Source organism: Nyctereutes procyonoides, unplaced genomic scaffold, assembly GCF_905146905.1.
Source record: "Nyctereutes procyonoides isolate TBG_1078 unplaced genomic scaffold, NYPRO_anot_genome, whole genome shotgun sequence".
In the NCBI taxonomy this organism is placed as follows: Eukaryota; Metazoa; Chordata; class Mammalia; order Carnivora; family Canidae; genus Nyctereutes; species Nyctereutes procyonoides.
This window is the reverse complement of record NW_026575117.1, coordinates 545,730-573,369: the sequence shown is the minus strand read 5'-3', so window position 1 is coordinate 573,369 and position 27,640 is coordinate 545,730. Positions and strand designations below refer to the sequence as shown.

The window sequence follows — 27,640 nt, the reverse complement described above, 5'->3', positions numbered from 1 at the left end:
CTTAACCAGGTGTGGGAAGGACAGGGAGCCTCATTGCCTCAGGGCACAGGTGAAGCCACACTGCAGCTCAAGGCAGGGGCAGGGGCGAGAGGGGTGGGACACTGAGGGAGGGACAGTAACCTGTCCCAGAGCTGTCCCACCCTGTCCCCGAGGAGAGGCTCCATCTGCTGAGGGAAAGGCAGGAACCCTTAGGAGGCCCAATCCCAAAACAGAACAGCAAAGCACGTGGTTGAGGATGAGACTGGACCTGAAAAGAGCTAGTGCCCCACTCTCTGTCCCAAGCAGGGTACCCAGCAGGGTATCTAGAGCAGCTCTGCTGGTGGAGGGGCAAGAGTCTGAAGATAGGTCTCCATGAGGTTCTTCCTGTTAGAAGAAGAACATCACAGGCCCAAAATGGTGTTCCTACACTGGGGCTTCACACTGGGGCCTCATACCCCATCTAATTATAGTTTCAACCTCCCCCAGAAATTTGCCCTTAACTCATCATGCAGGAAATTATTCTTTCCATCAGCACCAGTCCGTCTATCACCTGGGTTCTCTCTGTCCCCCACAAGCAGATGAGGTCATGTGCATGACAAGACCCTTTGCTTTCTTCCCCCTCCCCCGCAAAACAGGGCTGATTCCTGGAACGGGGCTCTTTTGCTACTAACTCCCCAGCCCCACCCTCCTTCTACAAGAACCTTCCATTTTGCACAGCTCCTCTGAGTGCCCACCTGTGTGCCAGGTGGGGAGTTGCCTGATTTGTGGATCATTTAATAAGGCCATTTAGATCGTCACATGGTTGAATTTTCTCACTGAAGAGCTCTGAAGTTTGACTCTGGGTGATTAAATGTACAAATCAAAAAAGGAAGGAACTTGGAGGAAGAGATTATTCATTGTATCTTAAATACCTGGACGCAGAGCTGCTTCTCATATTGTTGGAACCACTTTCAGAGTGGTTACCATCAAATTGGAAGAGCTGAGTAAGTGATGAATGAATTAATTAATTACTGTGTCAGGAATATATCTATGGAAAACTTCTTGCATTTTGAGTATATAATTGTCATTGCCATAACACTTCCCAGTTTATTACATGCTGGAGCAGCTCTCCCCTTCGTCTCTAGGAAAAACCTGGAGTATAAATATTTGCCAATCATGTAACCTGCAGCAGACCCTGCACCTCGATTCCTGACCAGTGGTCGGTTAGGAATCCATGAAAACACCCAGGACAGGGATTTATCCAGATGTCAGGGTTAATATGCAAGACAGGTAAGAGTGTCACAAGACACGGACACATGAAGACAAAAGCACACATCCTTTAAGTGTAAGGTTAAGTTGTGTATTTGAGGCTTTTCTTGTTTCTTGAGGTAGGTGTGTTTTGCAATATACTGTCCCTCTTAGGACTGCCTTTGCTGCATCCCAAATATTTTTGGATTGTCATGTTTTCAGTCATTTGCATCTATGAATTTTTTTTCTTCTTTAATTTTCTGGTTAACCCATTCATTCTTCAGTAGGATGTTCTTTAATCCCCATGTACTTGTGGCCTTTCCAAAAGTTTTCTTGTGGTTGACTTCGAGTTCCATAGAGTTGTAGTCAGAAAATATGCATGGTATGATTTTGATCTTTTGCACATGTTGAGGCCTGAGTTGTGACTCTGTGCGTCATCCATTCTGGAGATTGTCCCGTGTGCGCGCCAAAGGAATGTGTATTCAGCTGCTTTAGGATGAAACGTTCTGAATGTATCTATTAGGTCCCTTTTGTCCAGTGTGTCATTCTAAGTCATTCTTTCCTTGTTAATTTTCTTCTTAGGTGATCTGTCCACTGCTGTTAAAGTCTCCTGCTATTATTTTCTTATTATCAAGGAGTTCCTTTATGCTTTTTATTAATTGATTTATATACCTGTGTGCTCTGAATTTGGGGGCATAAATATTTACAATTGTTGGATCTTCTTGATAGATAGACCCCTTTATTATGATGTAATGCCCTTGTTCATCTCTTGTTAAGTCTTTGGCTTAAAAATCTAGTTTATCTGATAGAAGTATGGCTACTCGGCTTTTTCTTGATGACCATTAGCACAATAGATGGTTCTCCATCCCCTTAATTTCAATTTACAGGTGTCTTTAGGTCTAAACTGAGTCTCCCTAACTCTGGGAAACGAGCTAAGGGTGGTAGAAAGGCAGGTGGGCGGGGGGTGGGGGTAACTGGGTGACGGGCACTGAGGGGGGCACTTGATGGGATGAGCACTGGGTGTTATTCTATATGTTGGCAAATTGAACACCAATAAAAAATAAATTTATTTAAAAAATTAAAAATAAATAAATAAACTGAGTCTCTCATAGGCAGCAAATAGTTGGATCTTGTTTCTTTACCCATTCTGATATCCTATGTATTTTGATTGCATCATTTAGTCCATTTACATCCAGAGTGATTATTAATAGATATGAGTGTAATGCCACTGTGTTTCCTGTGAGTTTAGTGTTTCTGACGATGGTCTCTGTGCCTTTCTAGTCTTTGTCACTTTTGGCCCTTTTTTCCCCCAAAGATTCCCCTTTAATATTTCTTCCAATGCTGGTGTAGTGGTCACAGACTCCTTTAGCTTTTGTTTGTCTGGGAAACTTGATCTCCATCTATTCTGAAAGACAGACTCATGGGATAAAGTATTCTTGGCTGCATATTTTTCCCATTCAGGATGTTGAATATATTATGCTACTCACTTCTGGCCTGTCAGATTTCTGTGGATGGACCTGCTGCAAACCTGATCTGTTTTCTGTTATAGTTTAAGGACTTTTTTACTATGGTATGTCTTGGTGATGGTCAACTTTTGTTGAATTTAATTGGATTTGTCTTGTCTGTGCTTCTTGGATTTTGGTGTCTGTGTCCTTCCCCAGATTTGGGAAGTTTTAATCAATAATTTACTTGAATAAAATTTGTGGCTCCTTTTCTCTCTCTTCATCTTCTAGGACTCCTATGACACGAATGCTATTACAGTTTGATAAGTTGCTGAATTCTCTAAATCTACGTTTGTGACCTGTTATCATTCTTTCCCTCCTCTCAGCTTCATTATTTTCCATAATTTTATCTTCTATATCACTGGTTCATTACTCTGCTTCATCCAGCCACATTTTTATGGCATTAATTTGGATTTGCATCTTGGTTATAGCATTTTTAATTTTAGTCTGACTAGATTTTAGTTCTTTTATTTCTGCAGTAAGGGATTCTCTAGTGGCTTCAATGCTTTTTTCAAGCCCAGCTGGTAGCTTTATAATTGTTATTTTAAATTCTAGCTCAGACATCTTACTTGTACCTATATTGATTAAATCCCTGACTGTCAGTTCTATCTCCTGTTCTTTCCTTTGGGGTGAATATCTCCATCTTGTCATTTTGTCCAGAAAAGGAAAAAGAAGAAGAAAAAAAAAAAAACTCAGTGTGTTTTAGTCTGTTAAAAGAAGCTAGATCCAAAAATAAAATTATATATAAACTAAAATTAATAATAAAGGAGGACGTGGGTGGTTCAGTCAGTTAAACACTGCCTTCAGCTCAGGTCAAAATTCCAGGGTCCTGGGATTGAGCTCTGTGTTGGGCTCCTTACTCTGTGGGGAGTCTACTTCTCCCTCTCTCTCTGCCCTCTCCCCCTATTGTGAACTCTCTCTCAAATAAGAAAATAAAGTCAAATAAATAAATTTAATAAGAAATGAGTAATGGAATTTAAAAATGAGAAAAAAATGAGGGGTGCTTATGTGCTCAGTTGGTTAAGTGGCTGCCTAGCATTCAGGTCATGATCCCAGAGTCCTGGGATCAAACCCCATGTTAGGCTCCCTGCTCAGCATGGAGTCTGCTTGTTCCTCTCTCTTGGCGCCTCCGCGTACTCTCTCTCAAATAAATAAATAAAATATATTTTTAAAGATTTTATTTATTTATTCATGAGAGACAGAGAGAGAGAGAGGCAGAGACTGAGGCAGAGGGAGAAGCAGGCTCCACGCAGGGAGCCCGATGTGGGACTCGATCCGGGGTCTCCAGGGTCACACCCTGGGCTGAAGGCAGCACTAAACCGCTGAGCCACCCGGGCTGCCCTAAAATATTTTTTAATGAAAAAATAATAAAAAAGAAAATAAAAAGAAAGCTAGATCTACTTCCCCTAGAGATGAAGCTTTGCAACACTCTGTGATCCATAGACTTGGTGCAAGTGAGTTATTGGTGCTCGTCTTCTGGGGTCGGGGCCTACTGCACTGATTCTCAGGTGGACTTGCCCTAGTGGAGATGTACCTCCAGGGCGCCTTCCTCCCCGCTGCCCACCGCCTGTCGGGGTAGAGCTTAGTGTAAGCGCCTCAGACCTCCACGAGGTGGTGCTGTTTTGCTCCCTAAGAGATTCAGCACTGATGGGTGGGATGAAAATGGCTGCACCTTGCTCTCTAGCTCCAGACCGGAGAGGTTATAGCCTCCACTCTTCAATAAGCCCTCACAAAAAAGCAATCAATCACCCTTCTGTGTCCCTGGTTTCTATCAGAACCCTATATTGATTCTGCCTGTATTTTATCTCAAGCGCTCAACTGGGTTTCAAAACTCCAAATTTTAGGGACTCTGGCAGTGCAAACCCACACTTTTCCTTGGGTGGGGACAGGGAATTGTGTCTCTCAGGATTGTGCCATTTTCTGGACTGTCCTTAGAAACAGTGTAGCTCATTGGAAACCTCATTGGAAGTTAATATCTCTGCTAGACCTAATACGTATACTTCTTAAACTCTTCCAAAAAATTGAAATGGAAAGAAAATTTCCAAACTCATTCCATGAGGACAGCATTACCTTCATTTTAAAAACAGACAAAGACTTCGCTAAAGGAGAATTACAGGCCAAAATCCCTGATAAACATGAATATAAAAACTCTCAACAAGATACTAATGAATCAAATCTAACACCAAAAGAATCATTCACCACGATCAAGTGAGATTTATTCCTGGGCTGAAGGGGTTGTTAAATATGCACAATGGAATCAATGTGATACAGCATATTAATACAAAGAAAGGATAAGAACCATCTCCTCAAGAGATGCAGAAAAAGCATTTGGCAAAGTACAACATCCATTCATTATAACAACCTTCAACAAAGTAGTGATAGAGGGAACAACCTCAACATAATAGAGGCCTTATATGACATATTCACAGCTATTATAATCATCAGTGGGGGAAAATTGAGAGCTTTCCCTCTACAATCAGTAACAGACCTATCCACTCTCATCATTGTTACTTAACACTATAGTGGAATTTCTAGCCTCAGCAATCAGACAACAAAAAGAAACAAAAGGCATTCAGATTGGTCTGGAAGAAGTCAAACTTTTACTATTTTCACATGACATGATATTCTATGTAGAAAACCTGAAAAATTCCCCCAAATTATTAGAACTGATATATGATTTCAGTTAATTCATAGGATATAAAATCAATGTACAGATATCTGCTGCATTTGTATACACCAATAATGAATCAGCAAAAAAAAGAAATCAAGGATTAATCTCATTTACAATCGCGCCAAAAATCATACTATACCTAGGAATAAACCTAACCAGAGAGGTAAAGGATCTGTTCTCTGAAAACTACAGAACACTTATGAATGAAATTGAAGAGGACACAAAGAAATGAAGAAGTATTTCATGCTCATGGATTGGAAGAAAATATACTGTTAAGATGTCTACACCACCCAGAGCAATCTACACATTTAATGTAATCCCTATCAAAATACCAACAGCATTTTTCACAGAGCTAAAACAAACAATCCTGGAATTTGTATGGACGCACAAAAGACCCCGAATAGCCAAAGCAATCCTGAAAAAGAAAAAGCAAAGCTGGAGGCATCATGATTCAGGAATTCAAGCTGTACTCCTCCAGACAGTGTGGTACTGGCACAAAAACAGACACATAGATCAATGGAACAGAATAGAAAACCCAGAAATGGACACAGAACTATATGTTCAATAATCTTTGACAAAGCAGGAATGAATATTCAATGGAAAAAAGACAGTCTCTTCAACAAACGGCGTTGGGAAAACTGGACACCAACTTGCAGAAGAATGAAACTGAATCACTTTCTTACACTGCACACAAAAATGAATTCAAAATGGATTAAAGACCTAAATGTGAGATAGAATGCCATCAAAATCCGAGAGAACACAGGCAGCGACCTCTTTGACCTCAGCCATAGCAACATCTTTATTGTTGTTGTTGTTGTTATTTAAATTCAATTTTCCAGCATATAGTGTAATACCCAGTGCTCATCTTGCATCTTCTTACTAGGCATGTCATGGAGGCAAAGGAAGCAAAAGCAAACTTCATCAAGATAATATGCTTCTGCACGGAAAAACAAACAAACAAACAAACAAACAATAGAACTAAAAGCAACCTTTGGAGGGAAGATATTTTCAAATGATACATCTTATAAAGGTTTTGCACCCAAAATCTGTGAAGAGGGCAACCCCAGTTTAGCGCCGCCTTCAGCCCGGCGGGATCCTGGAGACCCTTGATCGAGTCCCACGTTGGGCTCCCTGCATGGAACCTGCTTCTCCCTCTGCCTGTGTCTCTGCCTCTCTCTCTCTCTCTGTGTCTCTCATGAGTAAATAAATAAAATCTTTTAAAAAAAAATCTGTGAAGAACTTGTCAAACTCAATACCCAAAAAACTAATAATTCAGTTAAGAAATGGGTGAAAGACATGAATAGACATTATTATAAAGAAGACATCCAGATGGCCTACAGGCGCATGAAAAGATGCTCAATATCACTCATCATCAGGGAAATACGCATCAAACCCATGATGAGATACCACCTTACACTTGTCACCATGACTAAAATTAACAACACAAGAACTAGCAGGTGTTGACAAGGAGAAACCTTGTCAGAGAAAGAGGAAAGAAACCTCTTACATTGTTGATGGGAATGCAAACTGATTCAGCCACGCTGGAGAACAATATGGAGGTTCCTCAAAATGTTAAAAATAGAGCCACCCTACAACCAAGCAATTGCACTTCTAGGTATTTACCCAGAGGTTACAAAAATACAGATCGAGGGAGATAAGCCATAAGAGACTCTTAACCATAGGAAACAAACTGAAACTTGCTGTGGGGTGGGTGTTGAGAGGGCGTACAGAGTGAGGGGTATGAAGGAGGGCATGTGATGCAATGAGCCCTGGATGTTATATACAGCTGATGAATCGCTGAACTCTACCTCTGAAACTAATAATACACTCTATGTTAATTAATTCAATTTAAAGTTTAAAAAATAAGAAAAATATGCAGATTCCAAAGGACGTATTGTGCACAGTTTGGCTATTGATACAGCAGTATCAATAAGTTTGATGAAATTGGCTATTGATACAGCAGTATCAATAGCCAAGCTATGGAAAGTCCAAATGTCCATTGACTGATGAATGGATATAGAGCATGTGATATAAATGTGCAATAGACTGTTACTCATCAATCAAAAAGAATGGAATCTCGGATCCCTGGGTGGCGCAGCGGTTTGGCGCCTGCCTTTGGCCCAGGGCGCGATCCTGGAGACCCGGGATCGAATCCCATATCGGGCTCCCGGTGCATGGAGCCTGCTTCTCCCTCTGCCTATGTCTCTGCCTCTCTCTCTCTCTGTGTGTGACTATCATAAATAAATAAAAATTAAAAAAAAAAGAATGGAATCTCCTACTTGGAAAGACATGGAGGAAGCAGGAGTGTCTTATGCTAAGGAAATAAATTGACCAGAGAAAGCCAAATACCATATGATTTCATTCATGTGTGGACTTGAGGAAACAAAGCAGATGAACATATGGGAAGGGGGATGGGGGGATAAAAAGAGAGAGAAAAACAAACCATAAGAGAGTCTTAAGGTTAGAGAACAAACTGAGGGTTGATGGAAGGAGATGGGTGGGGGATGGGTAGGTGGGCGATGGTATTAGCGGGCCCTTGTGGTGACCACTGGGTGTTGTATCTAAGTGACGAATCAGTGTATAATATTCCCGAAACCAGTATTGCACTGTATGTTAATTAACTAAAATGTAAATAAAAATGTAAAGATAAATAAATGTTTGGTAAAATTCCTGTGGGAAACCATCTGGTCCCGGACTTTTGTTTATTGGGAGAGTTTTGATTAGTGAGCAATTTCTTTCCCAGTTTTCAGTCTGTTCAAATTTTCTATTTCTTCTTGTTTCAGTTTTGGTAGTTTATGTGTTTTTAGGAATTGTTTTATTATTATTATTATTATTATTATTATTATTATTATTAGTTTCAAGAGTAGAATTCAGCGATTCATCACTTACATACAGCACCCAGTGCTCACCAGCACAAGTGCCCTCCTTAATTCCACCGTCCATCTAACCCGTTCCCCGCCCACCTCCCCTCCAACAATCCTTGGTTTATCCTTTATAGTTAAGAGTCCTTTTTACAGTTTGTCTCTCTGTTTTTCCCCTATGTTCACCTATTTCATTTCTAAAATTCCACATATGAGTTAAAATAATATGGCAGTTGTCCTTCTCTGACTGGCTTATATCACTTAGCATATAAGAACCCTCTAGCTCTATCCATGTTGTGGCAAACGCCAAGATTTCATTCTTTATTATGGTTGAATAATCTTCTGTTGTATAAATATAGCACATCTTCTTTATCCTTTATATGTAAGATTAGATTGCGAATTTGAGACTTTTCTTGCTTCTTGAGGTGGGCCTGTACTGCTATATACACCCCCCCTTAGGACCACTTTTGCTGCATCCCAAATGTTTTGGACAGTCATGTTTTCATTTTCTTTTGTTTCCATGTATTTTTTTTATTTCTTCCTTAATTTCCTGGTTGATCTACTCATTCTTTAGTAGGATGTTCTTTAATTTCCATGTATTCATGATCTTTCCAAATTTTTTTCTTGTGATGGACAGCAACTTTCATAGCATTCTGGTTGGAAAATATGCATCATATGATCTCAATCTTTTTGCACTGGTGGAGGCCTGATATGTGATCCAGTATGTGATCTATTCTGGAGGTTTTCCCCTGTGCACTCAGAAAGAATGTGTTTTCTGCTGGTTTAAGATGAAATGTTCTGAATATAACTGTCAAATCCATCTGGGCCAGGGTGTCATTCAAAGCCATTTTTCCTTGTCGACCTTCTGCTTAGGTGATCTGTCCACTGCTGTAAGGGGGTATCAAAGTCCCCTAATGTTATTGTCTTATTATCAATGAATTTCTTTATGTTTGTTATTAACTGTTTTACATATTTTGGTGCTCCCAAGTTGGGGCATAAATATTTATAATTGTTAGGTCTTCTTGTTGGATAGACCCCTTGGTTATGATATAGTGCCCTTCTTCATCTCTTGTTATAGGCTTTGGTTTAAATTCTAGTTTATCTGATAAACTGATATATGGCTACTCCTGCTCTCTTTTGACATTCATTAGTACAGTAGATGGTTCTCCATCCCCTCCCTTTCAATCTGCAGGTGTGGTTAGGTCTAAAATGAATCTCTTGTTGGCAACATATAATTGGGTCCTGTTTTTTCATCCATTCTGACACCCTATGTCTTTTGATTGGAGCATTTAGTCCATTTATATTCAGAGGGATTGTTAATAGATATCAATCCAGTGCCATTTTATTACTAGTTTTGTCATTGTTTCTGGAGATTTTCTCTGCTTCTTTCTAGTATTTGTCACTTTTGGTCTTTCTTTCTCACTCAAGGAGTTCCCTTTAATATTTCTTGCAGGGCTGCCTTTGTGGTCACGGACTCCTTTACTTTTTGTTTGTCTGGGAAACACTTTATCTCTCCTATTCTGAAGGACAGCCTTGCTGGATAAAGTATTCTTGGCTGCAGATTTTTCCCATTCAGGACGTTGAATATTTAATGCCACTCTCTTCTAGTGTGCTACATTTCCATGGAAAGATCTGCTGCCAACCTTATTTGTCTTCCCTCATAAGTTAGGGACTTCTTTTTCTTGTTGCTGTTAGGATTTTTTCTTTATCTCTACATTTTGCAAGTTTAACTACTGTCTTGATGTGGACTGCTTTTGGTGATTTTGATAGGAATTCTCTGTGCCTCCTGGATTTAGATGTCTGTTTCCTTCTCCAGATTAGGGAAGTTTTTAGTTTTTGTTCAAATAAGCCTTCTGCCCCCTTTTCCTGCTCTTCTTCTGAGACTTTAAGATACAAAAATTATGTTTTATGGAGTCTCTGACTTTCCTAAGTCTACCTTTGTTAAACATTTTTCTTTTCTTCTTCTTTGCAGCTTCATTATTTTCCATGATGTTACCTTTGATACCACTTCTTCATCCCTCTGCTTCTTCCATCCTTGTGGTCACTACACTCAGTCTCAAATCTCAGTTATAACTGGTTAAACCTGACTAGTTTTTAGGTCCTTTATCTCTGTGGTAAGGGATTTCCTGATGTCTTCTGTGTTTTTCTCAAGCCCAGCTAGTGTTCTTATGATTAAATTCTGCATCAGGTATATCACTTATCTGTTTTAATTAGATCCCTGCCTGACCTTTTCTTGTTCTTTCTTTTGGGATGAATTCCTCCATTTTGGCAATTTGTCTGGTCTCTGTCTTCTTCTCTGTGTTATTAAAAGCCTGTGTGTTTCCTGCTCCTGAGAGTAATGGCTTTATTAATAATTGATCTTATACTGTCCAGGACCTGGTGCTTCAGGAGACATCTCTGTTGTGTGCTGTGTGCACTCTGCTGCTGTGTTTTCACTGCTCTTTCCCTCTGGTCAGTTGTCTGCAGAGGATCTCCTAGGCTGCAGTGAGCAATGTTTGGACCTTGTCCAGAGTGTGGTGAGTTTTTACAAGGTGTGCTCTGGTCTGCTTGTTAAATGAGACCTGATGCAATTTCCACTAGAACTGAAGCTGTGCAGAACTCTGTGGTCAGTAGATGTGGTGCATGTGAAGGTTTCTGCTGGTCCTCCAGGGGAATGAGCCTACTGACCTGCTTCTCAGAAATACTTGCCTGAGAAAAGTAGCACTTGCAGAGTGCAGAGGGGCAAGGACTTGGTGCAAGTGGTTTAGGCCACTACTGTTGGCACTGTGCTACTTAATAAAAGTTTATGCTGAGTGATGGGGGAGGAAAATGGCACCAGGCCCATCACTCATTCTCAGAGAGGGGAGCCATGCCTGTTGCTATCAGAGAAGCCCTCCCAGAAGAGCAAACAATTTCCTCTTTAATGTCCCAGGTGCCCCTCAGATCCTTGCATTTACCCTAACTGTGTCCAGACCATCTCCCACCCAACAGCACAGTGCCTCTATGTTTTATCCCAGGGATGCTGGATTTTGAAATTCCAAACTTCAGGGAACTGGCATGGTGCAGAATCCCACTGATTCTTTGGGAGAGGGTCTCACTGGGCTGGGACTGGTGCAGGTTTATCCCAGAAGGAAGTTACACCAAAACACAGGGGCTGGGGGTTTGGAGTAAAGTACAGCAAATAAGTGGTGTCCAGGTAGGTCCCTCTCTGCGAATGTCTTTGCACCTATGTTCTGGGACAGAGGAGGGTAATGGCGCTAGCCAGTTTCTTTGTCCCTGGGTATGCAAAGCCACCTCCCCCAGATGTACTCCAAGAAAGGGGAACTATTTATCCTGAGTGTTCCAGGGAATCCTTAGATTGTGCCATCTGTCCCTGGGTTACTGTCCTCCTTCTCCAGAGGAGCACAACAGCACCTTCCAGACTCCACACTGGCCAAAGTGTCAACTTCTAAAATTCCAGTCTTTCAGCCCTACTGGTTGTAATAACTCATGAAAATCAGTCCCTTTTTCCCAGTAGGTGGCATTGGGGAACTGTTTTCATTGTGTGATCCCCTGTGGGCTCCTCTCTAACCCTCTCTCTCTCTCTTTCTTTTTCTCTCCTCCATCCACAACCAGGACTCCTACCCTTCCATAGCACCTGTGATTTGTATCTACCCAAACCATGATTCTGTGCCCCCTACCTTCCATGATGTGGCCTCTTCTCTCCCTAAGTTGTGCAGTTTGTTCTCTCAATCCTCAGATTAAATTCTGGAAATTCAAAATTATTAGATATTTATCTAGCTGTTTTCAAGCGATAAGCAAGTCTGGGATCCTCTTACAACTCTGCCAATGAAGCTTCTCCCTCCTGACCTGCTTCCTTCTTTATTTTTCTTTTATGTATTTGTAGTGAGACACTTGGGATCTACTCTCTTAACAAATTTCATGTATACGATGTCTCTACCTTCAAGCATACAGATTTCAGCCTCAGGCTGCTTCTGTTGCTGAAAAATGGATTGTAGTTGTTTCCAGCATTATACTCTGCACAATATAATCTAGGACAAGAGAGAACATCTCTTTCCCCTGTCATTGACCATAAAAATCAGGCTTTGTGTGACCTATGCCACCTGGAGCAGGTGGCCCCAAACCATCAACCTGGGTGAGGACAAATGGGATCTGTCTGATGACTGGCCTGAACTGGAGGTTACCAGTGCATCCTTCTGTCTGTCTCCTGATGACCTCAGGCTGATTGGAGCCCAGGGCTACACATGAGGGTAGAGTCAACCAACCAAAAACAACATAGTGGCAATGTGAGGATCACTCAGTAGATTGGGACCTAGAGAAGCAATCAGCTGGCCTAATCCAGGAGAGAAAATTGGGGAAGCATCACTGTTTCTACTCCCTTGTTCCATAATTTTCACCTTTACCACCCCTCCTATGTCAATGTTATTATCCAGAAATGTCCACATGTGCAACGATAGGAGCCTGTATTGGGTTCCTCGGGAGGTTCTTCTGCTCTGGGCCCTTCTATCAACACCTAAACATATTAGAACTACATCCCTTTACCCTAGTTCACCCATTTAAGTTGCTGCACTAACGAACTCCATAGAAGCAACAATGAAAACCATAATCAAATCAGGAAAGCAAAAAAATTTCAAGCTTCTAAAACAGTGATGACCTTTTCCTCCCCACTGCTTTACACTCAAAATGTCCCTGCGGCATGGTCAGAGCTTGAGAATGGTTCCTTGAGTTAATTAATGAAATCTAGAGTAACTGAAGTCTAGCCATGGATGTCTCCACTTGCACTGCCATGGGCGTCACCAGTCACAGGGAGTCCATCTTCATTATCACAGAATCTGTCTGTGCTGATTGGCCTACCTACTAATATTGATTTGTAACCTCCAGACCATTATGCTGAGTGCTACTCCCGGACACATAGAGTGGCCAAAAGGGGCACCTACCTGAGGTGATCCTAGCTGAGGCTGAACCAGGTGCTCCTGTGCCTTCCTGTTTTAATTCCCACACTGTAAACACGTGTCCTATTTATGGTCCATTTGATGCCTCATTTTCTGCATTTATGTGCTTTTTCTTGGTGATTTTAGTGTTTAAAATGTCTGAAGCCAAGGCTGCAAGGCTGACTGGTGTTCCTAAGTACAAGAAGGGGGGATGTGCCTCACAGACAAAACACCTTCTTAGCTAAGGCTCACTCGGGCTCCTGATGCAGAGCTGTGGGCCGTGAGTTCAGTGCTAATGAATCAACAATGCAGTAAATCCAGGAAAAAGAATAGGACATTCATGATGTCCATGTGGAGCCAATCCAGAAAGTGCTAAAGTAACATTTGGATGCTATCATGACACCACAGGAAAGAGGAATAGGAGCTATATTCATGGATTCCTGAGATAATGACCATTTCTTATTTATCTGTTCCTAAAATCATCACGGGCAGCACAGCAACAGGGCTGAAGGCCAAAAAAACCGGTGCTCACAGTACCTAAACTGGAAAAGTTACACACTTCTGAGCTGGTATTTCCGTACAGGGAAATATTCTATATGATAAATTGTTTACGAATACACATATGTATTAAAGAAGCTGTCTTTAAACAGAAACACACATGAAACCAAGATGGGTAGTCATCAGTTGGCAAGCATTGTGAACAGAGTCCCCCAGACACTCAACCTTGGTTTTGCCCCAGGAGCATCGGCTCACTGTCACTGACTCCCGGTCTCCAGTGACTAGAATACACCTGCCACAAATGCCAGGATGAACTATATGCATTCTCCTTGATGGATCCCCATTCATTCCCGAGAGGAAAATCTTCCCTTTCTGGATTTTCTCTTTACCCTTCAGGGGCACACTTGTCCTGCTCCCTCTCAGGCATCACATTTAGGTCCCTGAGAATCCTCTGCTGATTTTGCAAAAGTAGAAATTGTGGTTCAGTGAGTCTCACCTGAGCCCAAGACCCTATATCTCTATCAAGCCCCAAGGTGACATCTCTGCTGCTGCCCTTGAGCCCCACACACAGCAAGCATCCTGCCTTCCACTTGTAATTCAGAATACTTGGTGCAACAGGTCCAGTCCAATGGGTGTCTGTGGTTAAATAATAGACATCCTCCCAGGCAAACTTGTTTCTACTTAAGGACCTGGAGATGTCAACAGGAACAGAGAAAGAGTGAAGACATTAGCTAAGTAAGGGGACTTTAAAAAAAAAAAAAGCATCAAATGTCTCAACTACAAACATATTGGGAAGCAAAAGAAAAAAAAACACTATGAATTTGTCCTACATTCAACATATATTTTTATTGAGTACAAATTCCATATAGGTGAGGTTTGTTGGCAAGGATGCAAATATAGAAAGGACATGATCTTTCTTTCAAGAATTTTAAGAATAACAAAGGAAAAGGAACTACAAGGGGCAACAAGACCTGGGGGTCAGGAATAGTTTAGCCAAAGTGCAGGTTAAAGTGGTGGATATTCTCACTGGGCAGAGATTGTTTCCACTTCTGACTCAGGGAGGGCTCACTGGAGGAAGTGACATCTGATGCCTGTGACCCATAGAGGTTGCTGGGATCTCATTTCATATTGAGTTTAAACTTTCAGACTTCAGTTCAAGAACCAATCAGAACAAGAAACCCCACTAAATCACGCTGAGCTTATATTGACAACTGATCAATAAACAAGTTCAATAAAGTTGCACGCAGGGAGTTGCCAAGACATCACCGCTGAGCTGGGTTTAGGTGAGTGCTGGGGCCTGGGCTGCTGGGAATCCCGCTCCGAAGGGAAGTCCGTGCACTGAGGTCTCCAGTGGGCTTTCCTGGAGGAACAAGGAGGAGGCCCTCTGCAGCAGGTGGAGGAGGGGCTGCAGGGGGGAAGGGCACGGGCAGCAGGAGGGCTGAGGACACACAGAAAGGTGGGGAGACACGTGGGAAAGAGCAAGAAGGGGGCTCCAGAGACTCACCAGCGCTTCCAGAGCCACCACGCCAGGCCTGCCAGGAGCACCAGGGGCACGATCACCACCAGGAAGACCAAGCCCACGGAGTGGGGCTGCTCTGTGGGGTTGGGCACAGAGGGTGTCATTTCCCATCCACCCCGGGTTGAACTGTACTCCTTGGTCCTCTTTACTTGTGTCATCTTTGCTGAACCAACCTCTCTTCCTCCTACTTTTTTCTCCCATTCCACTTCTGAAATAGACCGTTCATCCAAACCTCCCCATCCTCCCACATCTGCAGGACCCTCACCCTCAGCTCTTCTGTTTCTTGAATTATTAATTTTAAGTCCTTTTTGGTCTGCAGTCCTTAGATTCCCAAATATTTCATCAGGCTCCCCAACTCTGCTGAAGGACCACTGCCCCCTTTTCCCACTTGGGCCCCAGCTCTTTCTCACCCCAGTGGAAGACCATGTCCTGGCCCCCTAGACTGCTGTGCCTCACCCAGCAGGACAGGCTGGCCACCTCCCAGGCTGCCACATCCAGGTTCAGTCAGAGATACCATGTCCCGTCAGCATGGGGCAGGACGTCACCTCGCCGGGTGCCCTGTTGCTCCTGCTCGCCCGCATCCACATCACCCACACAGGCTTGGGGTAGAAGCTGGAGACGTGGCACACCAGCTGCAGACAGCCAGGCCCAGGGCTAGGGCCAGTGGACAGCCAGGCCTCAGGCCTCACTGCGGAGACAGGACAGGGATTCACAGACTGAGGGGAGGTCCTCATATCACTTTAGACAGACCCACCTTTCCACCTCTAGAAATCTGCCACCATCATCCCCTCTCCTTCTTGGTTCCTTCTTACCCTGAATTTGAAGGAAGAATGCAAATTTCTGAGCTCAGAATGCAGAATCTTGTCACCTTGTCGCTGGAGATCTGCCTTCCCTGCATCAAGAAGACTCAACAGGAACCGGGAGCAGGAGTCACTGAAAAGCATGTGTACTATTTCAGTGTAAACACGGTCCTGATTGAATAGAGACCTACTGATCCCTAGTTCCTCCCTTTGGAGATGGCCACCATGACATGTTCTGGAAGCTCAGGAGATCAGATCCTTGATAAGCCATCTTGGTGAATCTACTGATGCTTCTCCAATGTGAGAATCACAGCCTAATACCAGCTGTACCTGAAAGGGATCTGGGGAAGAAAGACTGTGAGTTACAGGACACGGCGAGTGAAGGAGATAAAGTGACATGAGTGGAACCCTTGGATGGTGGAAGCAAAGGGGAAGTTCAGGGGATTAGAGGAAAACGCTTTGGTTTGAGGGGAGGCTCATACAGGAGAAGTGATGTTTGACCGAGTTGGAGAAAGAGATGAATGACTGAGGAAAGAACAAATGTTGGAGGAGAGACATGATGGGTGTATGGGTGTGGGTAGAGAATAGCAAAGGGCTCAGTGGGAGAGCTGGGGTAAAAACAATGTAGGGTGAAGGGAGTGCTGTGGGTTACAGGGAACACATAGTTAAAAATCATTGATGAGATAAAATGGGGAGAAAAGCACACAGATCAAGAAGTCAGTCACAGAGCGAGGACCAGAGCTGCCTGGTTGGAGGCCAGGGAAAGGGGTGGTCGTGGGAGAACTAGTGGGACGGGAGACCCCAGCCTGTGGCCAATGAGAAGAGCGGGACGGAGCAGAAGATGGGAAGCTTTGCAACAATCGGGGTCTGGCTCCACGCTCTGCCCACACTGGTGGGATTCAGCTTCATGATGGGGACACCTGAGGTTCAGAAGCCAATGGAGCCTCTTTCTTGGAGGAAGAAGGATCCCAGGACACATGCAGACCTGCCTCCTCCATCCCACCCAAAGGGAACTGAGCTCACATTCGAGCTGCCCAGTCACTGAAATGGTCATGAAAAAGCAGAGGAAATCTAATGGAGAAGGTATGGAATAAGTTTTCTTTCTTTTTTTTTAAAGATTTTATTTATTTATTCATGAGAGACACAGAGAGAGAAAGAGAGAGAGGAAGAGACACAGGCAGAGGGAGAAGCAGGCTCCATGCAGGGAGCCCGATGTGGGACTCGATCCCGGGTCTCCAGGATCCTTGTGGGGTGGAGAGGGCACATATGACAGAGTAACTCACTGGGGCTGACCAGAGAATTCCTCACTGATGGTGAACATTTCTGGGGGAGTTGGAATTGCAGTTGGGTTAAGGATTAACCAAGGGTTGGGGACTTGGCCTGGCCTGAGATGCCATTTTCAGCTTATGGGTTTCTTCGAAACAATTACTCTATTTGCTTGTACAAATACCCCCATGGTTGCTTATGTAAGAGTCTCAGCAACCCCCAGTCCTCCATTTTCTTAGGGAGGAACCTCCATTTTCTTAGGCATCACTGAGACCACAGGACATGGAAACAACTGAAAAATACCCCCTCCATCTGACTGGCATTAATATCTACTCACACACCAATTCGACATTTAGCACCTGCCTAGATCCAAGCACCGTGCTGCCTTCATGAAAATACAGTGTTCACAGTCACTTTCTTCAAGGAGTTCTTAGTTTACTTAGGAAGATAACACTTAAATGAAGACTGTTCATTTTGGTGTGCTGAGCTTTATTATAATACACACAATCTAGATAAAAACAAGCCTGCTGCAAATAATATTTCTAAAGTGGTGACCCTTGCTCATTCATAATCTTGACTCACTGATTGGCCTCAGGCATTTCTCCTCCTTCATGACCCCAACATAACAGAGGGCCTGGCATGTGGTAGGTGCCCAATGGTTATTTCTGAATGAAAAGTTCAGTTCTAGGGTCCAATAACTCTCAAAACCCTGGAGATATTCAACATAAAAATTTTGTAAGCATCACAAAATTATTAGTTGCATTCCAACTTCATGAGATGACAATCTTACCATTTTTTTTCAAAATAAAGTCATATGCAAATAATTATGGAGTTTACACAGAGGGTCCTACTTGAAACTCTTATTACTTGTTATAAGAAACCATGAGAAAAAAAAGAAACCATGAGAATGTGAAGCAAGTGAAGTTAGTAGAATGTTCTAGAATCACGTATCCAGAGTCCCTTCTTACTCTTCCTGCTTATTCTTCCATGCTTGTTTTCTCATGAGCTGAACTCTGCTGGACATGCTGACCTTCTTTTTCATGATGGTATTAAGGTTTTATGACAGTTTAATATTTGTTTGGTGCTTTATATCACCTGGATAAATGTGTTTGGCTATTTGACTTGTTATTTCTTGGTTAACAGGTAAACAGATGTAATCTCAGGCTAACGTTAAACAGATTTTTTTTAGGAAGTTATGATTGGAATATAGAAAGCACCCACTCCCATAGTTAAGATTTTTAAGAGCTGGATAATCAAAACCTTGTCTCTTGAATCCATCAGATCCAAGGATCAGAGCAACGTGGTAATCAAAATATATGGAAAGACAGACTCTTCAAAAGAAATAGGGGATGCTTGCTTACTGGGGACATATGACAGATGCTCAGAAAAAATAATTAAGTCAGAACAAATAATTCCACTGAAATTGTCAACAGATGACTAAAGGCTGGCATGAGTACCTGGAACCTCAAGAATCACAGAATCAGGAAATTATCCTTAACTCTAGACTTCTTCCATTGACCACACCAGGTGTTCCTGAAAGCCTGGCAGCCAAGATACAGACCAGAGAACTGCTTTCTCCAAGTACAAGCCTGAAGCTACTGGAGCCCTGCTGCCTGAGAAGGGCAGGAAGACCATCATCTCCCAACAGAAAGAAGCCTTAACCAGGTGTGGGAAGGACAGGGAGCCCCACTGCCTCAGGGCACAGGTGAAGCCACAGTGCAGCTTGGGGTCCGGGGACACAGGGAGGGAGGGCCAGTAATACACCCTGTCCCAGTGGAGAGGCTCCATCTGCTGAGATAAAGGCGGGAACCCTTAGGAGGCCCAATCCCAAAACTGAAAAACCAAGCACCTGGCTGAGGATGAGACTGAACCAGAACAGAGCGGGTGCCCCACTCCCTGTTGCAAGCAGGGAGCCAGCCAGGTACCAAGGGCAGCTCTGCTGGTCGGGGGCAAGAGTCTGAGACAGTTCTCCATGAGGTTCTTCCTATTAGAAAATTGTTAAGTCCAGAATGATGCCCTGAACGGAGTCTGCACACAGGGGCTTCATACCCATCCTAACTAATTGAACCCCACCGGAAATGTAACCTTAACCAGTCAGTGTCAGTAAATTTTTCTTTCCATCAGAGCCAATGAGTCCGTCACCTGAGTTCTCTCCACTCAAAAGGTAGATGAGGTCATGGGCGTGATAGCACCCTTTGCTCCTCCGCCTAGAAAGCAGGCCTGGGTGTTGGAACGCTCCTTCTCTTTTGCTAATAGCTGCCTGGCCTCACCTTGGCCTATAAAATATTCCATATTGTACAACTCCCCCTAGTGCCTCCCTACTTCCAAGGTGGGTCCTGCCGATTCATGAATCATTCAATAGAGCCAATTAGATATTCAAAAGAACTTGTTTGAATTTTATTATTTAGTAGATTTGGTGGTAACGGTGGGATCCCAAGTGAGCTTCCAGCATCCTTGAGGGACCCAGAGAAACACAGCAGGAACCCAGGCACCCTTGAACCTCACTGCGTTTCCCACCTTCCCAAGGACCGCGGGTAAGCTTCTGGCCCGGAGCCCCGCTCGCTGGCATTCCCAATCCAATTGGCTTTCTTTTCCAAGCAGGGTCAGCTGGAGCTTGCAGACGCTTACGCCTGGAGCCACCCGGGCCTGCAGCCTTCCCTGGAACACACAGAGCTGCCAGGAGGGTCTGCCAAGGCCACACCCCTAGCCTTTGAGAGCAAACTCTTGGGGGCACAGCTTCCACAAGGTCGCAGGGGAGTTGATGGTGCTTGGGGCCTTCTTATGGCCAGATGCAGAACTGATCCTATAGGTAGGTGCATGTTTGTTGTCTTGATGTGTGTAAATGAAGGCAGTTGCTAGAGGGATCTCAGGGGTCAAACAGCCCCAAAGTTGGGAGCATTGGAGCACTGAAAGGCTGTTAGAGCCCTCGCCACCCCCCAGAAGGCTCCTGAGACAGAAGTTGGTCACCAGATGGGTCGGATTGACACTCGGTCACCTGCCAACCTCAAGAAAACTGAGCAATGAGGTGCACCGTAGCCCATGCACAACCCCAACCCCATGGCCCATCCTTTGTAGCTATTACTGCAGCTCTAGGAAACCCAGAGGCTTCATGAGGTCCTTAAATTCTAAACAGTCAAGCATGTCACCTTCAGGAGCACCTGCTTGTGGAGGCTGAGAAAAATTAAGGCCATTCCACCTCACATTTAGCGTTAGCACAAGGACAGCCAACTGAGGCCCCCGTGAATAAGAGCTGAACTTTGCAGGAAAAACTGCAGAATTGCTCTCGGCAGGGAATCCCATATCAGAAAGACAACAATATCAGAAAGACAACAGAGCCCACACCCGTGGCAGAAAGTCCCATATTAGAATGAGAACAAAGCTCAATGCCCATGAAAGCCCCATATCAGAATGTAAACAGAACTTGATAAATTCCTCCTCCCTTCTGAAAATCCCCTAGACCAGCCCATAAAAAACCCAGCTGTAACCCACTTCGGGGTCCAAGTCCCTGCTCTGCTGTGTCGGGTATGCTTGGACCCAAGCTCCAGCTTGCAAGTAAACCCTCGTACGCTTGCATGGGTGTCGGCTCCTCGGTGGTTTCTCGGATTCGCAATCTTGGGCACGACACTGCTCAGCTCATGTCTAAGAACCTCAGTCCTGGAAGCTGGAGTCATGGAGCAGGGTAAGTGTACATATTACAACTGACCTAGACTGACAGTGGGCGGTATGGGGAACCTTCCAATCAGCGTTCATTAAAGAAGTGCACTTGAAAGTGTACTTTATCCACTCCTTGGTCAAAGACCGAGCAAAGGGCCACAGCAAAATATTTCTTCCAACCGAGGGAGGGTTCTCCAGAGTTGTTTTAGACAGATTACTTCCTGAGCCCAGCAGACAGGGAATTAAATACAAGTTTGCATTAGCCCTTTCTTTCCAAATCCAAACCCATTGACTACTAATACTTTCTCAAAATAACTATTTCCTTCCCGCTCATCCACTTTGACGTCCTAAGATCATGGTTTGACTTTCTGCTGCCTGGGACATGCGGGGTGTTGGGTCTTTCCTTGGCGATCTTTGGGGTGCCTCCAGGCCTGGTAAAGGGAGGATTTCTGCGGATGCCTCTCGACTCCATAAGGTTGCGCTGCCAGCGCCCTTAACCGCTGTCCCAGCCACGTCCTGCTAGGATAATTTGAAAAATGTCATAAATCCATCATCAGAACTTTGGCCAAAGTAAAAGCTGACGTTCAGAGCTGAGGGAAACTACTTCAGGCCTCCTCTCCTAAGCTACAGGTCCCCAGAGGAAAAGAGGACTTTCTCACAGGTGGACGGATGTGTCAGTCCTTTGATATTTGTCAGGCAATTCGGAAATTCTTTGAGAAACTAAAAACAGCTCTTCCTCTTTCAACACCTCTAGTCTATGGGGCCAGGAGCCTGGTTCCAAAAGCAAGTCAAAGACCAACAGTCCTTTTTTAATCGGAACATCTTAACATGCATTCTAAACATTCTGGCCTTAAAAGATCCAAAGTCCTTCTAGAAAGGGCTTGCCTGTATTTTCTCCAGGGTCTCCCAATTATAAATACAAGGAGTTCTGCCGGGAGATCTCCAGGAATTCTTTTCAAATGCAAATTCCAGAGAGATAATCCTTGTCAAGTGCAAAGAAGAGGGGAAAGCCCAGGGAGAAAGGGCTTCCCTGGTGCCCTGGAGGCTCAATGGGCTAAGCTTCCGACTCCTGACTTTGGCTCAAGTCAGGATCTCAGGGTCAAGATCGCAGGGTCAGGAGGTTGAGCCTGCCTCAGCCTCTGTGCTCAGTGTGGATTCCGCCCAGATTCTCCCTCCGCCCTTTCCTGGCTTGTGCTCATTCTGTAAGTAAATAAATACAATCTTTTTTAAAGTTAAAAAATAAACAAATAAGTAAAAACTGACATGCCAAAGATAAATATTAATCTTGTGTCTTTCAAAAAAATACTTAAAAAAAAATCTTTGCCATGTAGACAAATCAAGTTTGTTCATTCCATCTGCCCCATCCAAAAAAAAGAAAAAAGAAAAAAAAACCCAAATCAACAAACAAAAAATACCTCACGTGAAACTTATAGAGGTAGTGAATGTTGCACCTCCATAATGGAAGTAATTTATTTTATTTTATTATTTTATTTTATTTTATTTATTTATTTATTTTATTTTTTTGTTGGCAGTGATTTTAAAACAGAAGCTGAGCTGTCAGTTCTGTATCTGTCTTGTATGTTCATATCTGTGTTGGAAATGTGTTTCCGTCTCGGGGAGGCTTTGCTGAAATTAATTTGTGAAAGAGCTGTTTAGTGGGTTTGAAGGCCTGCAGGTATGAGGATTGGGCGTTCTAAAACTCAAAATAATAGAAATGGACCCAAATGTTATTCATGTGAATGTAAAAATATTTAATATGAAAGCTAGTTTGAGATTAATGGTTTAATTAAATCAAACACGTGTTTAGAATTCTCAGCGTTAAATATTACACTTTTGCCTGTTTGACTAACCGAATAAGTTTACCTTATCTTGTGTAAGATCCATCAACAACTACAACAAAACGTACTTGAATGTTGACTTCCTCTAATGCCTCATGAAGTTTTGTGGGTAATCTGAACATAACTGTTAAAGACAAGTAAAATAAATAGACGTGAATAAGATTGAAAGGTTTATATATATTCAATTAATTAACATATAGCGTAGTATTAGTTTCAGAAGTAGATTTCAGTGATTCATCAGTGGATATAACACCCAGTGCTCATCCCATCACGGGCCCTCCTTCATGCCCACCACCCAGGTACCCTGTCCCCCCACCTCCCTCCCCTCCAGCGACTCTCAGTTTTATTTATTAAATTAAATTAAATTATAAATTTAATTTATGTTTATGGTTTGTCTCTGTCTCTGATTTTGTCTTGTTTTATTTTTACCTCCCTTCCCCTGTGCTCTAAATAGCTCCAAGGGCGGCCCGGGTGGCTCAGCGGTTTAGCACCGCCTTCAACCCAGGGCGTGATCCTGGAGACCTGGGATCAAGTCCCACGTCGGGTTCCCTGCATGGGGCCTGCTTCTCCCTCTACCTGTGTCTCTGCCTTTCTCTCTACCTGTGTCTTTCATGAATAACTAAATAGTTCCAAAATCCTTGGTAACTTAAAAATCTTTAAAAAGTTTTGCTAAGTCATGGGACACCTGGGTGGCTCAGCGGTGGAGCATCTGCCTTTTGCTTGGGTCCTGTACCAGGGTCCTGGGATGAGGCTCCCTGCTGGGAGCCTGCTTCTCCCTCTGCCTGCATCTCTGCCTCTCTGTGTGTCTCTCTCATGAATAAATAAACAAATCTTTTTTAAAAAAAAAAGTTTTGCTAAGTCAAATAATTAAGTTCAGACCATTAAATATCGAGATCATTTCCAGATAAGACAAAATCCTAGAACATTCATAATTAAACACAGGCTTCTCTACATTGGGCTTACTACAAAAAAAACTAGAGTATGTGGGTATGCCAATGCTACACTGCAAAATTCAGGTGAGACATGCTTCCAGAAATTTTAAATGTCTTCATAAATCAGCAAATTTTTTTTAAAAATGTTGATATAGCAGACAGTTCACAATGGCTCTCCTCTTAGTTTTTGGTAGAAATGAAATTTCAGAAGGCTAAAAAATTCTAAGTAATATATGTAATGAAAGCTACTAGAAATCATGAGGGAAATATCCTCATATACCAGGAAAATAGGGTGTGTTTGCAGTCAGAAGGGGCATAAGGAATGGAAATGCATGTTTTGGCTGAGGGAAAAGAAAGTGATTTTGTCCTAAAATGGGGCTAATTCTCTGAAGGGAAACACAGGACAAAAATAGAGTATAAAAAAGGAAATTGTAGAAGGTTTGTGGGAAAGGTAGTGTTACAGGATTTCTTCCCCTTTAGTGCCTACGGGTTTGGTCCGTGTTGCTTAGAAGAATGAGAGGTAGACCGGACCAACAGGGGTGGGCAGCAAAGCAAGGATTATTGAGAGATAGATAGAAAGTGAAGTGATAGAAGCTGTGGTCTATGTATACAATGGAATATTCCTCAGCCATTAGAAACGACAAATACCCACCATTTGCTTCGACGTGGATGGAACTGGAGGGTATTATGCTGAGTGCAATAAGTCAATCAGAGAAGGACAAACATTATATGTTCTCATTCATTTGGGGAATATAAAAAATAGTGAAAGGGAATAAAGGGGAAAGGAGAGAAAATGAGTGGGAAATATCAGAAAGGGAGACAGGACATGAGAGACTCCTTACTCTGGGAAACGAACTAGGGGTGGTGGAAGGGGAGGTGGGCAGGGGGTGGGGGTGACTGGGTAACGGGCACTGAGGGGGGCACTTGGCGGGATGAACACTGGGTGATATGCTAAATGTTGGCACATTGAACTCCAATTAAAAAAAAGAAAGAAAAAAGAAAAAGAAAAAGAAAAAGAAAGTAAAGTGATACTACAAAGCTCCCAAAGAGGGAAGGGAGCAGAGAAGGATGCCCCTGGACTTTATCTAGGGGTTTTTATGGGCTTCTTGGAACAGCTGTTTTAATCTGATTAACCGTCCTTGAGCCTGTCATCCAATCAGGTTGTCATCTGTCCTGTGGGAAAGGGTGGAGGGCTCCTTCAAGGATGGTGTAAAATCCTTTTAAGGGTGGTTTCTGCTTTGGTGGGGGGCTTGGCCTTGCCTGCTTTTTTTCCCCAACAATCCTTCATCCATCGGTAGCTTTAAAAAGAAGTAATAGTATGCAATCAAGCTGGGTAGAATTAAAATAAATTTATTTAAAAATAAGTTTTAGGGTAGCCCCAGTGGCCCAGCGGTTTGGCGCCACCTTTGGCCCAGGGTGTGATCCTGGAGTCCCAGGATCAAGTCCCACATCAGGGTGGCTTCCTGCATTGAGCCTGCTTCTCCCTCTGCCTGAGTCTCTGCCTCTCTCTGTGTGTCTCTCATGAATAAATAAAATCTTTAAAAAATAAAAAATAAAAATAAGTTTTAATATAAAAATTAAGCCCCTACAAAATTAAAATTTGGTCTTCTCTCTGTTAAAAGGACAGTTTCCTTGGGCTTTCAGCTTGCTTGTGCTAAGATTGTACAACTTTTTTTACTTTTTAAATATTTACCTCTTAAAGATTCTTGATTCTATTTACGTAAGTACTTTAAAATCTTTTTGATATATTTAACAAACTTCCAAAAATCAGGGGTATCCCTGGGTGGCTCAGTGGTTTAGTGCCTGCCTTTGGCCGAAGGCGTGATCCTGGGGTCCCAGGATCAAGTCCCACATCAGGCTCCCTGCTTGGAGCGTGCTTCTCCCTCTGCCTGTGTCTCTGCCTCTCTCTGTGTGTGTGTGTCTCTCATGAATAAATAAATAACATCTCTAAAAACAAAACAAAACAAAAACTTCCAAAAATCAAATTCAAGGGAAAGGGAGTGAAGGGAACAGAACAGAGGAAGGAAGGGAAGGGAGGAAGGGAAGGAAGGAAGGAAGGGAAGGGAAGGGAGGTCTTTTGGGGTCATGATATTTGAAAAGATCTGTTAAACTAATTAGGACTATTTAGTATGTAGTTTATGTGGAAAGTATTGTCAAATCAATAATACCAGAGCCTTTCAAGACTCTGTCTGTACAAATATAGCACATACACTCCGCTTCTGGAAAGACTGACCCTCATTGCCAGACTTCTGACATCCTCATGCCCTTGTGACATGGCAACCATGTACTTCTGAAAAAAAATTACTATGATGAAATAATGGTTTCAAATTCAATCTATTCAGGGTTCTGGATTCTGGGAAGCCCCATGAAGGTCATTGGTTCTTCCTGGCTCCCTGCCTACTCCTCGTTTTGGCGTTTGCATTCCTTCACTCACACTGATACACTTAAGACGCCTCCAATTATGAATAGACATTGGTGTAGAGACTTCTATGTAATTTTCACACCTGCAACTGGACGCCTTTAAACTGCCCCTCAGTACAGCTTATCGACATGTTCGTATTGCCGTGTGTGTGTGTGTGTGTGTATGTGTGTGTGTGTGTGTTTTCTGGATGCAGTAAAGCCTCTCGCTGCTGCTCAGATGAGGCAGTCTTGGGAAAAGAAACCAGAACAACTACAACAAACAGTTGAAATGTGTTTTCCGTGTGGGGTATACTTTCCACCCTCTCCAGTGACCAAGGCACTCACTTCGCTGGACAACCACAGGATCCTCAACAAAGACCTTACAAATTCTAGAAATTCCATTGGTGCACGACCTCTTGCTGGTCTCCTGTTGTCTCACGCAGGTGGTACAATGATATAAGTGACGTTAGACCTAAGTGTCTAATGACTGATGCTCAAGCCTGTCCTCTGCAGGTTAAAGAAAGCTTCCTCAGTCCTGGGGCACCTGAGTGACTCGGTCCATGAAGCCTCCCACTCTTGGTTTCAGCTCAGGTCACGATCTCCGGTTCATGATATTGAGCTCTGCATGGGGCTCCGTGCTGAGCCTGGAGCCTCCTCAAGATTCTCTTTCTCCTTCTCCCTATGCCCCGCACCCTGCTTGCACACTCTCTCTAAAATCAAATAAAGAAACAAACAGAAGATAATTTTTTTAAAAAGAAGAAGAAGCTTTCCCCCGTCCTAAGTCCAAAGAACGTGTGGGTCACAATCTAGGGCCTGGTGAGTTGTATTCTAAAATATCAGCAGAGGAAGGCAGCCCTTGTCCCAATGACAGGGACTCAACCAAGTGCTCCTGACCACTGACACTCCCATGAAACTGTAGAATGCTCGGCCTCTGGATGCAATTGACTGGGAAGGGGGTGGGTAGCTGACCTCCAAGTAGACTCCCTCTACTCTGGCACTGGCATCCTGGTCTGCATCTCCGAGGTCATTGCTGGGAGCAGAGACTTCATTTATTTCAGGCCAGGAAATAATCTAACCATGCCCCTAACTTCTTACCAGCAAAATAAACCATCTAATTGGTCTCTCCCCTAAATGCATACTGTTGAGTTGAATAGGATCCTCCTTGACTCTGTGTAGCAGATCCCTATTTCCCTGGTTAAGGATAAACGGAAATGAGACTGGGATCAAACACTGCTCCTTAATTGTTTAAATTACTGCAAAATCTGCTGCGAAAGCAATAGCAGTGCAGCAAAGTTCCTAAAATCCTAGTTTTAGCAAAGTTGGCTAAAATCTCTAATCAAAGTCTATTTGCGCTAATTCTGACATCACCTGCTAGGCCAGGAAGGACACTTCTGGCGAAGCTGAAGCTCAGTTGCTTAAGAACAAGCCAGTGGCTTTAGAAGGGTGACACTTTCCTCGGGATCTTTCTTTTGACTTATCTGATTTTTATTGGTTTAGGTCTTGGGGACCAGGACTAAAAGTAAACTCCAAATGTTGCGATTTATAATTCTTGTAGCAATCTTCAACTCTCCGGTGCATTGTAT

General features: G+C 43.3%; 1 pseudogene; it reads right to left on the bottom strand.

Annotated features, from left to right (window-relative positions):
• Positions 1–302: 302 nt before the first annotated feature.
• On the bottom strand, positions 303–26,209 carry LOC129515125 (T-cell surface glycoprotein CD1a-like; annotated as a pseudogene).
• Positions 26,210–27,640: the final 1,431 nt, after the last annotated feature.